General features: G+C 41.4%; 1 protein-coding gene across 2 annotated transcripts in view; it reads left to right on the top strand.

The window, feature by feature from the left end:
* TRMU (tRNA mitochondrial 2-thiouridylase) overlaps positions 1–18,215 on the top strand; it is a 497,373-nt gene that overhangs the window by 423,249 nt on the left and 55,909 nt on the right. The gene's annotated exons all lie outside the window — the stretch shown is intronic.

Raw genomic sequence — 18,215 nt, 5'->3', positions numbered from 1 at the left:
ACAAAGGGGAATGTTGAACTTCATGATACCTTTATATATTCCTCTCACCAATGTATTTTACTGAATTTAGCTAAATGAATTGTGGTGGGGAGATTCTTGCAGGTTTCCCGATTTGAGAAGCAAAATATTAGTAGACAGCGAGCCATGAAGAATTCTTTGTGATCATAGTGCTACATTAAAGTATTGTCCAACTTGTCTCAACTACAGTATGGGCAAACCATTGCATTTACTTTGTATAATGATGAGTGACTTTTTTTTGTAAACAAAGAATTAAGTAAGTTTTTTTTTGTGACATTGTGCCATCTTTTGGGACTGAGATTACCACAATCCATCTGCATAGATAGCAATAAAGTTGTTTTAGCAGTGAGAAGACTGTAAGCCTGGCCAAAGTTTAAACAGTTAAAGATGCAGTATTTTATGGGTGATGTTCACTGTTTATGACAAACATTACTCGGCACATATGTTGAACCCAGAGAATGACCAGTGTTTTATTTTTTTTGAAGAGATAGCCACTCTTTTGATCTTATACTTGCTATTGTTGTAGAATAAGTTATCAGCAACAGACTCCTAATATTTTATCCATTAAGACATATCATAGTAATCTGGCCATGGTGGTGCAGCTAACATTATCGCCTCACAGCAAGAGGTTCTCTGTTTTGATTCTCAGCTGGAGTGCCTTCTGTGCAGAGTCTGTATGTCCTCCCTGTGGTCAAGTGAGTTTTAAAGACATGCAGGTAGGTGCATGTGTGTGCCTTCTGTGAAGGTTGGGCGTCAGGTTGGTAACTCGACACTGGAAAAACAAAACTGCCAATCAATCTGCAGACCTGTGATCCACTGTGGCATTCCCTAACCGGGAAAAGCCGAAAGACATTGCTATAGAGCTGTAATCTGTTTGACGTATTGGTATCTAGAGCAGTGGATTTGTCCTGCTGTAGCCAACCATATCAACATGCTTTGACCAGTCTACTAAGACTGTTGCTAGTGTGTTTTCTAATTTGAAACAGACTTAGCACAGCTTCCCTCTGGAACAACATATCTGAAAGAGCTGACACTAGTAAGACCATTCTTCATGTACATAAAAGTAATCCATTAGTTCAGTCAGAATTTATATATTTGACAGGATCAAGCAGAATCCATGTGTCACCAGAAAAGCATACAAGTTAGGATGTAATGAGATTTGAGAATCCATTCTTCAGCAAGGCAAGTCATGCCATGTTTTCAAGCTGGTGGTAACTGTGGGAACGCAGGAGGTCATAATTTTATTTATTTGTTGTACAGGTAAGTGGGCTGATCACCAAACACTCTTCAACTGTTACCCTTCAACTGTTACCTATGTCAGGAGGCATTTATAATACATATAGTTTACAAACAAAAAGTATCAGTATGTTACAAGGATAAACAACAAAAATAATCACAAAATAAGCAATCTGAATTGAATAAAATTACAGTAAGACTAAAATAACATTGTAGTTGTATAACCTGAATAACAACACACACAGATTATTGACTGGTACTGAAATTTTAGGGGATTCCTAGGGGAATACATGAAGGAGGAGAGCTTTATGAAGGGTTAGGTGGAAAACACACTGGGTGGTAGAAATATAGTGAGATAGAAGGCAGTTCCTAATGATGGAGAAAGATTATGGGGATTATAAAAAACACACAAAAGCCAGGCAAAATCTGTTTAGACTCCAAAGAAAAAATTCCAACTCCACTCCAAATAAGATTTTAGCGCTTTCATTCACTTTTATTAACGTGAACTTCCTCAGAAACATCTTTTGATGTAAAACAGTTGTATAAATACTATTTCCACAGGAAATGATGTCAGTAAATTACAAAATTAATTCACAATTAATTCTTCAAATGATAAATTACTTCATTACAATACTATTAATAAATGTTGAATCTTATTCATACTGTTAGAAAGTTTTATATTGTAGTTTTTAAGGAAAACTATACATAGTTAGTGTTGATTTCTTATCTAATTTAATCAAATTTCTTATATTATGTGTTAGTATATTACTCATGTTCTTTTATGATCTTCAAATGTCCCACTATTTGTATAGTAGAAAACACTTTAGATTTATCATTTCATTTAGCCCTGGTGTTTGGTCGGCCCCAAATACTAACTGCCACAGGCATTCCCTACATTCTAAATGGTTGTTCAAATCTCCTGAAAACAGTTCTTTTCTTATTCTATCTAAAATAAAGAATTCAAATTTCTTGAAATCTTTGCACATAACTGCATGTCTAGCTAGTGCATTGTTCTTGTCTTTCTTTTTGATTGCTAAAACATGTTCGTACACTCTCCTTTTAAATACTCTTTTTGTTTTCCCTATGTAATAATTTTTACATGATACACAGGTTGCCAGATACACTACTAATTCACTGTTACAGTTATAGTATTCATTAAGCCCAAAGGTGTAATTCAGATGTTCAACTGTTACAAATGAAGTGTTACTCATGTATCTACATTGTTTACAATTTGTACAACTATATGTTCCTTTCTTGTTTGTACAACCCCTTTCTAGATTCCTATGTTCATTTTTACTTATTTCTAACATTTGTTTTAGATTTGTTGTCTTTTTATATGTGAATCTAGGTTTGTTACCTATAACTGAAACTAAATCCCTATTTCCTATAATAACTTTCCAATTGTTTTCTATAATTGACTTGATGTTCCACATTTCGTTAACTATAGGCAATGGGAAAGCTATTGCAAATTCTTCCACTTGTTTTTCTATAGTATTAGCATTCTTACAAACCACTGGTGCTCCTACTAGTATTTCCTCTGCGTAAAGAATAGGTTTTGCTACTCCTTTTCTCAGCGGTATAGCTTCTTTTTCTATTCTTTCCAAAAACTTTTTGTCATAACCTCTTCTCAAAAAAAGGCTTTTCAACAAATCCAATTCTTTTAGATAGGTGTCCTCGTCAGATGTTAGTCTACTGAGTCTAATCATCTGTCCTTTGATTACTCCTTTTTTCATGTGTACTGGATGCAGGCTGTCTTTATGTAAATAGCTATTGGCAAAATATGGTTTTCTATAAATTTTGCTACTAAAGCTGTTGTCTTCACTATTTATCCATATCGTCAAGTCTAAGAAGTTTATACTTTTACCAAAGTCACCTGTTGTGAATGACAAAAAATTGGTTGTCTTGTTTAGGTCCTTTACCATTTCCAAAAACTCATGTTTATCTCCTTTCCAAAGAAATATTAAATCATCTATGTATCTACGATACAGGGAAACTTTCTTAAATTGAGTATGTGTTTTTAAAAATCTAGTCTCCCAGCTTGCCATAACAATGTTGGCAAAAGACGGGGCTACTCTAGAACCCATGGCTACTCCGCACTCTTGTTTGTAAATGTTGTTATCAAATTTAAAAAAATTATTATTCTCTAAAACTAATTCCATTAAAGTGCAAAGTGAATTAACCTTGGTCCCTGAGAATTCTGTGTGTGTACTCAAGTATTCTCTCATGAATTCTATGCCCTTTTCTTGATCTATACTTGTGTATAGATTTTTAACATCCAAACTAACAAAATTTAGGTGCTCATCTTCTATTTTTATGTCCCTTAATATTTCTAATAAATTCCAGGAGTCTTTGATGAAAAATTCAGACCTCTGAACTATAGGATTTAGTATGTTGTCTAACCAAGCCGAAATGTTTTCTGTTTTAGATTGCTTGGCTGAAATTATTGGTCTAAATGGTGGCCTGACCTGATTCGTTTGAATTTTTGGAATACCAAAAAATACTCCAAGTTTGGGATGTTCTTTGTGTAAAAATTCATAATCTAGTCCACTAAATTCTCCTTGACAAAACATGTCAAACAAAATAGTGTCTAAATCTTTAAATTTCTTCGTCACAAACTCATAATTCACCTTTCTGTATGTTCTTTTACCTTGCAGTAAATTTTCTATACAAATCTTGTATTCACTGTCATTCATTATCACTATTTTTCCTCCTTTATCTGCCTTCATTATTCTGATGTCATTATTTTTCACCAATCTATCTAAGGCTGTTCTTTCTTCATCTGTTAAATTGTTAACATCATACAAGTTACTGATTTTCCTAAAATCTTGTTCACATATTTTTTGGAATACCTGTAAACTGTTTGTAAGAGGAGGATTGTAAGTACTTGGATTACTTATAGTGATTCTGTTTTGCTGCCTTGTTAAGCCCAGATCTTCCATAATGTATTTTAAATTTAGCTTTCTTAAAAAAAGCCTAAAGTCTATTAATAATTTGCCTAATTTCATATTATTCGTGGGAATAAAATTAAATCCTTTCTTCAGAACACTTTCTATTGCTGGACTAATGTGTAAATCTGATAGATTTGTTATTACTACATCATACAAGTCACAGTTAACTTCAGAGGAAATCTTCACCATCTCTTCTTGTTCTTTCCTCTGCCCCTCCCCCTCCCCCGAAATTGGGTTGTGTTCTGCCATCTCATAGTCCTTTTGTTCTGTTCCTGGACTTTCTGAAAAGGGGTAGTGTTCTCTGAAAGGGTCATTACTTTATCAGCATAACTCATATCTTCATTATTCCTAGTGTGTACTCCTTCATTGTTGATAGACAAACTTGGAAACTCTTCATGTGTGTTGTTTTCTATATTAAATAACTCTGTCGACTCCGCTCTTGGATTTCTTTCTGGTGCTATCCCAGCAACTTTCTCTGTGCCTTTTTTAGAGATGTTTCCTTCTATAGTATTGTTTACTGTCTTAAAATCCGTCTGTGTTAAGTAAGCTTCGTTGTTCTTATATGAGTTAATGTCTCTTCTCAATTTAGATTGCTTTCTAGCAATAACATTGCCCTTTTGCCTTTCAGCTTTTATTTCTATCGCTTTATACAGTTCTGAAAACGTTGCAAAACTAGTGTATTTGTGTAGACGCTCATCAAGATTCTTTATTTTTTCGTTTAAAACTAATAGCTCTTTGTTGTAATGTTCTATTAGCAATTTCATCATTTTAACACCAGTCTCATTATACAGGTTTATCAAGTCTTTCGCTAGCGTGTCTCCAGGTGACACACAGTTAGGGAACTTAGCTGTTCTCAAGCCCCTAGGTACAATCTTTCTGTTGACACACTCATTTAAATATTGTACCTCTAAAGTTAATGTCACATGTTTAAAAATATATTTTTCTAGTTCGTATATGCCTTTCTTGCAAACAGTTGTATCATCATTGGTAAAACTTACAGTTTCTGTTGTTAACCCTTCTCCGATGTCCGCGAAGGGATTTCCAGTGTCTTTGTTCAGATATATCCAAATGTTACCCTCGGAAGGTAACCGTTCTTCATTCTGTCCACCATTACGGTTCTGACTTGCTTCACACGCTTTGACGTCAGTCCCATCGCGTGGTGCTACCTCCGGTCTACAATTTAAAGGGACCCTCTCGTTTTCTTTACTGTTGAACAATGTCCGTTTTTGTATTAATTCATTAACGACCTTTGTTACAGTCTCTGTAATTAATTTTTGAACTTCTATAGGGTCGGAATCTGTATTACCATATTCCGGTGTCAAATCCGGTACTGAATGCATAGACAAATTGAGAAGAGTGTCTGAAATGTAATCTTCAGTCGCCATGCAGATCTCAGCTGGAGTGCCTTCTGTGCAGAGTCTGTATGTCCTCCCTGTGGTCAAGTGAGTTTTAAAGACATGCAGGTAGGTGCATGTGTGTATGTGTGTGCCTTCTGTGAAGGTTGGGCGTCAGGTTGGTAACTCGACACTGGAAAAACAAAACTGCCAATCAATCTGCAGACCTGTGATCCACTGTGGCATTCCCTAACCGGGAAAAGCCGAAAGACATTGCTATAGAGCTGTAATCTGTTTGACGTATTGGTATCTAGAGCAGTGGATTTGTCCTGCTGTAGCCAACCATATCAACATGCTTTGACCAGTCTACTAAGACTGTTGCTAGTGTGTTTTCTAATTTGAAACAGACTTAGCACAGCTTCCCTCTGGAACAACATATCTAAAAGAGCTGACACTAGTAAGACCATTCTTCATGTACATAAAAGTAAGCCATTAATTCAGTCAGAATTTATATATTTGACAGGATCAAGCAGAATCCATGTGTCACCAGAAAAGCATACAAGTTAGGATGTAATGAGATTTGAGAATCCATTCTTCAGCAAGGCAAGTCATGCCATGTTTTCAAGCTGGTGGTAACTGTGGGAACGCAGGAGGTCATAATTTTATTTATTTGTTGTACAGGTAAGTGGGCTGATCACCAAACACTCTTCAACTGTTACCCTTCAACTGTTACCTATGTCAGGAGGCATTTATAATACATATAGTTTACAAACAAAAAGTATCAGTATGTTACAAGGATAAACAACAAAAATAATCACAAAATAAGCAATCTGAATTGAATAAAATTACAGTAAGACTAAAATACCATTGTAGTTGTATAACCTGAATAACAACACACACAGATTATTGACTGGTACTGAAATTTTAGGGGATTCCTAGGGGAATACATGAAGGAGGAGAGCTTTATGAAGGGTTAGGTGGAAAACACAGTGGGTGGTAGAAATATAGTGAGATAGAAGGCAGTTCCTAATGATGGAGATAGATTATGGGGATTATAATTCCAGGCAGTTGGGACAAAATTAAAGACTTTCATTCATGCACTCAAGAGACAAGAGGTCTTTGTATGTTAAGGGACCCTGGAAGGGAACATCTAAGAGATTGATGTATGCTGTTTACTTTGTGTTTACTGATCAGTGGAGGGCAGAAGTCAGGAGTCTGCAGTTTATAGGTAAGCATAGCAAAAAAAGGAGGACATTTCTTTCTGTTATAGGAAAAACATTTGTAGAAGAGAGCAAAAGAGAGTAGTGGGTTTGTTAATCAGATATATTGTTAAACTGACAGATTGTTATTTATTTATTTATTTATTATTTTTTGCAAGAAGAATGAGTTGTGTGAGTTAATTAGTATAATGAGAGGAAATGAATACTCAAGGTAAGATGTTTGCAGACATGTTCAGCAGGCCAAGAGTCAGCTGTCAGGAATCTATCAAATATATAGCAGTATTTTAACTGTGGTAAAACTCTAGTAGAGAACATGTCAAGTTACCAAATGGCTTTTAATTGAATACTGTTTGACTGGGGTGTAATGGCTGAAAACAACCTTTGGCATTCCTTGATGTTGCACTTTTGCACACCGTTACATGACATTGGAATTAGTATATATAAGTTTAGGGGGTATCTACAAACATGGTGGGTGCATGGGCACTTATCACATTGTAGAAAAAGCTGCCTTTTGTGATTGCTGAAAGTGTTTTTTGGCTATTTTGTTTTCAAATGAACGTCATTCGATTAAAAGCTGTTTGGTGGTTTGACTTGAATCTTTATAGTAATAGAAGTTTCTACATGTTAGTGGAATGTAGGCAGGGAATCCGAAAGTATTAAGTTATTAATCATATACTAAGAGACAAAATTGTAGTCTTAAAAAAAGTTCAAGCATACTGCGAACCGAACAAGAGCTGCCATATGTGAGAATAAAGCATTTAGGAGACAATACATGCTTTTGTTACTACACTTAAACAGAGTATAAGACTGTGAATTTGATGACTTGGCTGATTCAGTTATGATTCAGAATTGTTTGGATCAGAAAATCAGAAAATGATCAGCAAATGAGCAGACTATTGAGAGAAGCTGATTTAACATTGGAGAAAAACATAGATATGTGCATGGTAACCATCAAGTAGGCAACTCAGAAGTATGATAGAAGAGATAAAAGTGTGCAAAATAAGGACAGTGAATGAAAAGTGTGCAGAAAATGAAGCCTTTGTTTACTAAAATATGTTAAACAGGCAGACACATGGTTTTCATGATGACATCAGGTAACAAATGAGTGGGCAGACAGAACACATCGTTGTGGTTTTAAGCATGAAAATGTGAGCTGTAATGTTTTGAATCAAGTCTGTAGACTTTGTGGAGTTGACAGTCATTTTGTCAGAGAGTGTAAGAAATGACAAGATTTAGAGACAAAAGAGTAGTCAAAAGTAGAAATATGTCATGAGTATACCTTTGTATAGTAATTGGACAAAAAAAAACTTCAGTAAAACAGGGATGTCACATACTGTGTATGTGTATAGTATAGTGTAATGTAACTTTAAAGGCAATAACTAACATGGTATGAGTCATGTGATATTTTTAATTATTTAATTATATTTAATTGTGATAATTTTGGGTTTGAATCAGTCTTCAGTAAAGTGTTGAAGTGGAAGCAGTACCTTTGTGCCTTAGAGCTTCATCTTTTATTGTTGGGTTTGCTTCCCACTGCTTTAATTTGCTTACAGTATGACTCTGAACATGTCAGGTTTAACCATACAGATGTCCTTTTATTCCTATGTTGCAGTATTCATACTGTGGGATTTCCCGCCTCAGGTGACCCAACATTGGCTCCTATACAAAAGCTTAAGCCTGGCTGCTGTAGGTGCATGGGACGTCACGCACAGAGCCATAAACCATGGGCCATAAATGTGATAATTGCACACACAGACCTCACAATGTATAAGCCACAGATGATGTTAGCTTTGAACGCTTCGCTCCTACGACTGAAGACGTCAAAAAGATAAGTGCCCTGTTGGGGTTTTTCTCTCTTATGTATGCTTGAGCTTGGTTGCTGTAGATTCTCTTTTAGCCGATTTGTGACCATGGCCGGTGGTAACACAATTTTTGTTGGGTCAGAGTTGTTCTATATCAAGGAGAAGGAAAGTGTTTGTATTCACTTTTAGCCGATGTCTGAGAAAAAGAGCAAATGTAATTGCAGGCATCAGATACTGCACAAAGACACTCATGACCGGTATGTGTTTTACATAGGTAAGGAGCATGACCATAAGGTCTGTTCCATTTGTCAATCCTTCATGCCAGAAACCCTATGCAGCCAGCTGGCCGCACTAAATCTGTATTTGGAGAATCAAAAATTAAAACGCCTCACTCTCAGGATGGATCCCGAGTTGGCCGCCCAAGCTGAACAACCGAGGAAGAAGGCCAAGGTTTCCAGGCCTACTCCCGATGCCGCTCTGCCATTGGCTGTCCCACCGACTAACGATATAGGGGCCAAGGGACACCCAATTACTCCGTCAGCTTCGACGGTTCCTTTCAAAGAGGCTGTTACTGCAGCCATGGAGAGCACATCCGCAGAGTTAATCCAGACTCCGGCCACGACTGACATTGATGGGGAACTATTACTTGGTCAGCCAACCAAGACCTCTCCTGCTCCAGCCCAGGTCTCTTTCCCTAAGCCTACCCCTACGCCCATGCCAACAAAAAAAAAAACCCAAAAAAACTAAACACTTCAGCCCTACGCCTCAAGGAACTCCAGATTGGCAGTCATTTATCAATTCCTTAATGCCGGCCTTTATGGCCCTTAGGCCCACAGGCCCTGCACCTACCAACATTCCTGTGTTGAGGCCCAGGCCAGCCTCTTCTTCCTCCCTACCTTTACCCACTATTCAACATGGAGTAGAAGAAGAGAAGAAGAACCTGACCTGTCCTGCTCCTCTTCTGAGGAATCAGTTTCCTATTCCTCTGAAATTGTTTCACCTGTGGATTATTACTCCCCAGACGAAGACTCTATTGAAGGAGATTCCCCACCAGAGGATATTACCTTTGGGGAAACTATTTCAAAAATGAAAGAGTACTTAAAGTGGGATACTACCTTAATGTCAGATACCCAGAAAAGCTATATGAACTTTTGCAACTTGAGTCTCCATCTCCTTCTTTTATTCCTCCTCTGCTTTCAGCCTTTCTGGATGCCTTTAACTCAGTCTATAAGAATCCAGATTCTCAACCTCCTGCCCCTAAAAGGCTGGATAGGTTTTACAAAGTTCCTGATGACAAGAAGTTTCTGGTGAAACCTCCCCTGGCTGACCCAGCGATTATTGCTGTGTCCCCAGACAGACAGTCTAGGCAATTACCTTCTGCTTCACTTTTGCCAACGGATAAGGACAGCAAAACCATGGACAGAATGGGTAAGAAGGTATGCACCTTCTCTACCCTGGCCTTCAGGGCTATCAATTACCAAACCCACATGGTTAAATATGCCCTGGACCTGGTGTCCTAGGCTTCCACCTTGCTGGCTTCTACCCCAGAGTGTCTAACCAAAGCTGACATTGCATCTAAACTGTCTCTAGCTATACACGTAGCCAGACACACTATTGGGTGCAGTTATGATGCAACAGAGGCCTCAGCCAGGTCTGCTGCCTCTGCATCTGCTTTGAGCAGATACTCCTGGCTTCACCTACAACCTCTACCAGAGGGTTTTAAATCCAAAATTATGGATGCTGCACTGGACCACAACCTTTTATTTGGAAAAATTCAGCAGAACTTTTCAAACACTTGCAAGAGAAAAGCAAAGAACTGCAGGACATTAAGAGTCTGCTGGTGTCCCCCTTCCCTAGATATTACAGGAACTGTCCAGTAAAAACATCCTTTGTCAGAAGGACTCCCTCAGCATCACAGCAGGGGATCCAGGAGACAGCCTTACTCCAGACCCCCCAACTCTCAGCCCCCAGCCAAACAGCCCTTTCCAGACAGAGGGGGTCCCTCTTCAGTATGACTATCCTGCTCAACTGCCTCTGTCAATCTACTTTACCCACTGCCTTTCCTTCTAAAAAAACATCACCTCAGATCTTTGGGTTCTTTCCATCATTCAAAAAGGATATTTTTTATCCTGGAAGGAAATACCAAAACCAAAAAGGATTCTTTTACCTCCAAAAAATCAGCTTCACCTATTCCCTCTCATTTTGAAAGACTCTAGGAACTATAGAACAAGTTCCCTCAGGACAGGAAGGACAAGGCTTCTATTCCCGTCTTTTCTTAGTTCCAAAAAAGGATAGCCCTTGGAGACCAATCCTGGACTTATCCTCTGAACCTGTTCCTAAAGGTTCCCTCCTTCAAGGATGCTCTCCCTTCAAACTCTCCTACCCCTCATCCCCTCCTAAGCCTTCATGGTCACTCTAGACCTAAAGGATGCTTACCTGCACATTCCTGTCAGGCCCTCCCACAGGACGCTTCTGCGCTTCACTGGCCACTCTTCACACTTTCAGTTTATAGCCTTGCCCTTTGGCTTGTCTACGGCTCCCAGAGTTTTTACAAAATGCTTGGCCCCAGCCATTGCCTATTGCAGAACCAAGGGAGTACAAATCTACCCTTACCTGGACAACATTCTCATTCTGGCAGAATCAGAGTCCCACCCTACAAACCCATCTCAAGTTCACTATGTTTCTCCTTCACAACTTGGGATTCACCCTAAACCTTCAGAAATCCTCTCTTCTTCCTCAACAGGACAAAGTTTTCCCTAGGCTGCAGGATCAGAACAGATCTGATGAGATCCTTTCTCCCACCAAAGTGCAGTCCCTCTCCACCCATTTTCAAAACCTACTTTCAGAATCTCATCGATCTGCAAGACAGTTTCTGCAAGTTCTAGGTCTCATGGCAGCCACTATTCCCATGCTCCCATTAGCAAGGATACACATGAGAAAATTCCAATGGTACCTAAAGAATGTGTGGTCTCAGAGCCAACATCCACTAGGCAAACTTATTCCCCTTCTGCCCTGCTTAAAAACAGAGCTAAAGTGGTGGATTCTGCAAATTTCACAGGACCAGGGCATTTGTTTGCAACTCCCCCACCACCACTTAATCCATGCACACAGATGCGTCAGACCTAAGGTGGGGGGGAGGACCTTACAGGACTTCAGGGAACAACAGTGTTGGACCCCTGCCCTGCGAAAAGCAACACATCAGTGTCAGAGAAATGACTGCTGTTTTGCTGGCTGTAAAAGCTGTCCTTCCCATCTTCCAACCAGGGCTGCTCCACATTGTGACAGACAGTACAACTGTCATGTGGTACCTCAACAAACAAGGTGGGACAAAGGCATATAAGTTATGCTGGTTAACTCTACATATCTGGGATCTGATAGCCAACAACAGCCTTTTCCCGAAGGCCTCTTACATCCCCTCTCAGGAAAACAAACAAGCGGACTTGCTCAGCAGAACATCCTCTCTACAGCACTAATGGATGTTGCACAGGGATATCTTCCTAGACATCGTCCACCAGTGGGGCACAACTCAAGTGGATCTGTTTGCCTCCCCCCAGAACAGACAACTAAACAAATTCTGCATCAGGGATCATACTCCACTAGCCTGGAGAGTAAATGCCTTCAGCTTTCATGGAAGGGAATGTTCCTGTATGCCTTTCCTCCCTTCCCTCTAATACAAAAGGTCCTTCAGCAAGAAGGAACAACCAGAAATCTTGCTGGTGACTCCCTATTGGCCAAGGCAACACTGGTTCCCCCTTCTTCATTTCCCTAGCTAAGGGCAGTCACCACAATTTACCCCGCAAGGTGTACCTACTAACACAACAAAAGGGATCTCTCATTCACCTCACCCCCAGCTGATGTCCTTCAAGGATGCATCTGCAGTCCTTACATATGGGTTGTCCTGCCTCAGGCAGCCCTTTGGTCGGCCGGATTCCAAAGTCTGGGTCCGGCATCGGCTGATGTCGCCCTTTCCCCGACGTCAGAACGTCTGGGGTATAAAAGTATCAGCCAACGCCATCTTCCTCAGTCTTTCTTGCCGCGTGGTGCCCGAAGCAGAAGCAGTTTGCAAGTGCCGGTCGGCCAGCTCCTGTAACTTCAACTACCGAAGACTTCAAAAAGCTAAGTACCCCGTTGGGGACTCTTTCTTGCCTCAGCCGATGTCAGTTCAAACGCTTAAAGTTAATAATTGCTTGACTTGTGGGAAACAAATACCTCATAAGGATTTCCATTCCTACTGCCTTCCCTGCCTAGGCCCAGGCCACGACGTCTCGGCCTGTACTGCCTGTGCCTCCTTTAATCGACACACTCTTAGGCGTCGGTCTGAGTTTGCAGAGGAATTGTTTGGGGCTAGTTTCTCTTATAAAATGCTGTCGGAGACTCCGACTTCTCATTTAACCAAAAAAACGGAAGGACAAGGACCAACACACGCGGACCGTGGTTTCGGCTGAAACCACGCCTAGGCCTACCGCGAATGTCTCGGTCTCGGCTGAAACCGAGTCCTTGGTACTTCCGACCGTAGAAACCGCACAACCGACAGTCTCGGCCCCGGAGGCCTCTTCTGAGTTGGTTCTAGACTTACCCTCGGAAACCGGTGTTCAGGAAACTACCGACGCCATTCCCCTAGATAAAACTACTCCAGCACATGGAGCAGCCAGGCCCCCTGCATCCATGTCCATAAAAGTATTCACTAGGGCTAAAGCTGCTAAGCAACAAAAATCTCTGCCTCCCAAGACTATTTCTCAGGGATCCACTACAGGTTCACAGATACTAAGTTTGGCTGAGGACCTTATTTCCTTAATTAGGGGCTCTCAGCTACATCCGGACAGGGGCTCTTAACCCCCACTAGACAAAAGGCCCAGGGTTGAGTCCGCTGATCCTCAGTCCTCTGATGAGGCCTCTGATGGCTCTGCTCTATCAGACTACCAGGAGGAGGCCTTCACGGCCTACAAGGATTCTGATGCAGAGGAATCTATTCCCTCTTCCTCCCCTCCTGAAGAGCTGTCCTTTGGGGAGACCCTTCACTCCATGAGAGAGCATTTCCAATGGCAGGGCCAGGAATTCTCTGATTCCAGGAAGAGATTAAGGACTTTTCTTCATTTACCCCAGCATAGACCTTTGGCTATTCCTCCTGTTTTAAGTGTCATTGATGATGTGTATTCTGCGTCTAGCACTACCCCTGACACCCTTCCTCCGGCTCCTGTTAAACCCGATAGGTACTACAGGGTCCCGGACTCGCATCATTTCCTTTACAAGGCCCACTCTGCTGACCCAGAAACTATTTCCCAGGGTCCTAAAGGGGTTGCAGCTGAGACTACTAAAAATCCACTCCCCTCTGAAAGGGAGTCCAGGGCTTTAGAGAGATGGGGTAAAAAAGTGTATACTTCTTCCACTCTGTCTATGAGGGCTTTAAATTGTCAATTCCATATGATACAGTACCAAGAGTATTTGTTAGATGAATTGCAGAAAAAACTGTCTTCTCCTGAACCCCTAGATCGTAAGTCACTTCAGGATCTGGTACATAACTCTCAACAGGTTAGCAACCATTTCTTGCAGTGTGGTTATGATGCATTGGAAGCTTCATGTAGGTCAGCAATGACAGGTGCAGTCATACGTAGACATGCTTGGCTGAAGGAACAATCTCTGCCAGATCATGCTAAGGCGAAGCTTCTGGATGCTCCACTGGAAAAGCAAAAGTTGTTTGGCTCCACTGCTCAGGAGGTCTTAAAGAAATTTGAGGAAAAGGCTAAATCTGTACAAACAGTCAAAGATTTCCTCCAGGTACAACCACCAAGATTCAGCAGAAATTGGCCTTCTAAGAATTGGTCCTTTCCAGAAGAGAGATTTCAAAGAGGCAAGAACAGGCGTGCCAGAGGTAGAGGGCAAGCTAGAGGCTCCTACAGAGGACGTCAGTGGCAGCCTCCTAACCAGAGAGGTAGTGCAGGACCAACAACTGCTGCACAAGGACAGACTCAATGACTTCACCTTGACCCTGCCGACCAGGGCTCAATTAGAAGCACCTTTGGGCGGAAAGTTGTCTTTATTCTCAAGAAATTGGCACAGCATTACAAGGGACGAATGGACACTGCAAATAATAGACAAAGGATACAGGTTCCATTTCCATACATTACCAGAAAGAAAGGGAATGCCAAACCTGCCACCAAATCAAAGGGCAGAGGCTTTAAAACAAATTACCAACCTATTGCAAATGAAAGCTATAGAAAAGGTTCCTCTCGCAGAACAAGGCCAAGGATTTTATTCCAGACTATTCCTTGTCCCAAGAAAAGAAAAACAATGGAGGCCTATTCTCGATTTGTCCGCACTGAATACTTACCTCATTGTGCCAAAATTCAAAATGCTGACCCTACAGCAACTCCTTCCTATGCTGGGCAAGGGGTCTTGGCTGGTAACTCTAGACCTCAAGGAGGCATACCTGCATGTCCCTATCAGACAAAGTTGCAGAAGATACCTCAGATTTATTGCAGGTTCAGAGCATTATCAATTCTCAGCATTGCCCTTTGACTTATCTACTGCGTCCAGAGTATTCACGAAATGCCTGGCATCAGTAATTGCACACTGCAGACTTCAGGGGATTCAAATATACCCGTATCTGGACGACTGCCTTATACAAGCGGACAGCCAGCAAACTTTGGAAAAACATTTGAATTATGCCATCCGCCTACTGCAGGCCTTGGGATACACAGTCAACATTCACAAGTCAAGACTTGTGCCATCCCAAAGAATAACTTTTCTGGGTGCGGATCTAGCTACAACCACCCAAATGGCTTTTCTCACAGAAGAAAAACAAAGACAACTACCGGATTACTTCAAAAATCTGACAAAACAAACTCAGATGACTGCAAGGAAAATCCTGCAGGCCCTGGGTTACATGGCATTGTGCATTCTTCTGATTCCACAAGCAAGGCTGCATATGAGAAAACTACAGTGGTACCTAAGGAATTTATGGACTCAGCACAATCACAGCCTAGAAACTATGATACCACTCATTCCATGCCTTCAAAAGGAATTCCTGTGGTGGGCCCAAGCAAGCCAGTCAAACAGGGGTCTGCCTTTCAGCAAACCAGTAACCAGCCAAACCATTACCTCGGACGCTTCAGACCATGGATGGGGAGCACATATGCAGGACAGATGCATCCAAGGACTATGGTGTCAGAAAGAATTGCGCATGCACATAAACCAAAAGGAAATGCTGGCATTGATACATGCAATCGAGGCCTTCAAGCACTTTCTACATCAAGGCCACCTGCTAATAAGGACCGACAATACCACAGTTATGTGGTACATAAACAAGCAAGGAGGTACCCATTCCTACCCTCTTTGCAGACTAGCAATGAATCTTTGGGAACTTTCCCTAAAACTCAATATAGAGCTGCAATCCCAGTTTGTGCCAGGAAAAGACAATATACTGGTGGACAGCCTAAGCAGAAATACCATGGATCCACACGAATGGATGCTGCACCCAGACATCTTCCTTCAGATAACACGATCATGGGGGAGGCCGGACATAGATCTTTTTGCCTCCCACCACAATCATCAGCTGAAGAAATTCTGCTCAAGGACATACCACCCACAAGCATGGAAAGTGGACGCCCTCTCTTTCAGCTGGAATACTCTAACAGTGTATGCATTTCCACCACTTCCACTAATGACCAAGGTCTTACTGAATATCAGGACAGAGCAGCCAAAAGTGATTCTAATAGCCCCGGACGGGCCAAGGCAGCACTGGTATCCACTGTTACGGAGCCTGTCACACACGAAACCGTGGCCTCTACCACAATGGTCACTCCTTCTGACACAGCACAATTACAAAACTCTGCACTCCAGCCTGAAAACCCTGCAGCTGACAGCCTGGAGAATACCTTGACTCCTCACCAGGAAAAGCTATCCAAGAGAGTGAAGGATATCATCATGGAAGCTCGCAGACCTTCCACGAGAAAGGCATATTCAGCAAAATGGAAAAGATTCCACACCGCAAAGGGACTAGATGCCACAGTGATGAGCATGGCACATATCCTGGAATACTTGGCAGAAATGCTCCACAATGGCCTTTCTTACTCTTCCATAAAAATTCATGCTTCAGCAATTTCAGCAGAATACAATACTGATTCACCTGTCTTCTCTCATCCTCTCCTAAGGCAGTTTCTAAGAGGAATTAAAAACATCAATCCTCCAAGAAAACCACCAGTGCCTACATGGGACCTTAACTTCATGTTGGAAAAGTTGACTCTACCTCCCTTTGAACCAGCAGCATCTTCAGAGTTACAGTTCCTGTCTTGGAAGACTGCCTTCCTTCTGGCCATAACCTCAGCAAGAAGAGTATCTGAATTGCAGGCACTCATGGCAGTACAACCATTTCTTATTTTTCATCAGTACAGAGTCTCCTTGAGAACCAATCCTTCATTCATGCCAAAGGTGGTATCCAGGGTCTCATTGAACCAAGCTATTCACCTGCCTACCTTCTTTCCAAATCCACAAAGCAAGGGAGAGAAACTTCTGCATACCCTGGACATTCACAGACAGTTACGCTACTACTTGGACAGAACTAAGACTTTCAGAAAAACTGACCAGCTGTTGGTAGCATATGCTGCAGGCATTCAAGGAAAAGCAATTTCCAAACAGACAATTTCAAAATGGATAGGAAATTGCATTTGATTCTGCTACTCTTATCATGGAAAAACTGTGCCAGCTAACATCAGACCTCATTCCACCAGAGCCACAGCCACCTCCACAGCCTTTTTTAAGAGGGGTGGCTACCAAGGACATTTTAGAAGCTGTTACATGGAGCTCCATGCATACATTTTCCAAGCATTACAATTTACCCTTATATTCCAGATCCAGAGCAGGCTTTGCTACGGCAGTCCTGCAGGGCATTTTAGCTACACCATCATTTTCTTAGATCCTACCACCCCCAGCTTGGCTATGGTATTCTACCCATATGTAAGGACTGCAGATGCATCCTTGAAGGACATAGTACAGTTTTGTACCTACCATAAATGTAGATGTCCGATAGGTATGCATCTGCAGTCAGGTTTACCCTCCCTCCTTCCCCTCTGTGGTATTTCTTGGGTACTTATCCCTCTTATAGCTAGCTGGGGTTATCTATTATGGTGTATTTGTTTTATATTACTATGCATGTTTGGAATATTTAGCATTTCTCCAAATTTAGCCTTTCTTAGAGGGCACCTGGCATCTGGGGCAAGAAAAACTGAGGAAGATGGCGTCGGCTGATACTTTTATACCCCAGGCGCTCTGACGTCGGAGAAAGGGCAACATCAGCCGACGCCGGACCCAGACTTTGGAATCCGGCCAACCGAAGAGCTGCCTGAGGCAGGACAACCCATATGTAAGGACTGCAGATGCATACCTATCGGACATCTACATTTATGGTAGGTACAAAACTGTACTTTTTTTGCTGCACCCAACTCTTTGGCTGATCAATTTCTGATCCCTTTCAGACCACACTACTCAGAGGACGTGCTCTCAGTCCTGAGGGAGGCCAGGAAACCAACTACTAGAAAAAACTATTTGTCTAAATGGCAGAGATTCTCAAAATGGTGTTCCCTTAAGGCAGGGGCCCTTTTCAGGCTGATCCCTCACTTGTCCTTTCCTATATATGTGAGCTCATTAAGGAAGGACTAGCAT

This window comes from Protopterus annectens, chromosome 11.part0 (genome assembly GCF_019279795.1).
Source record: "Protopterus annectens isolate FY-2018-M chromosome 11.part0, PAN1.0, whole genome shotgun sequence".
Taxonomy (NCBI): domain Eukaryota; kingdom Metazoa; phylum Chordata; order Ceratodontiformes; family Protopteridae; genus Protopterus; species Protopterus annectens.
This window is presented reverse-complemented; position numbering and strand designations above follow the sequence as displayed.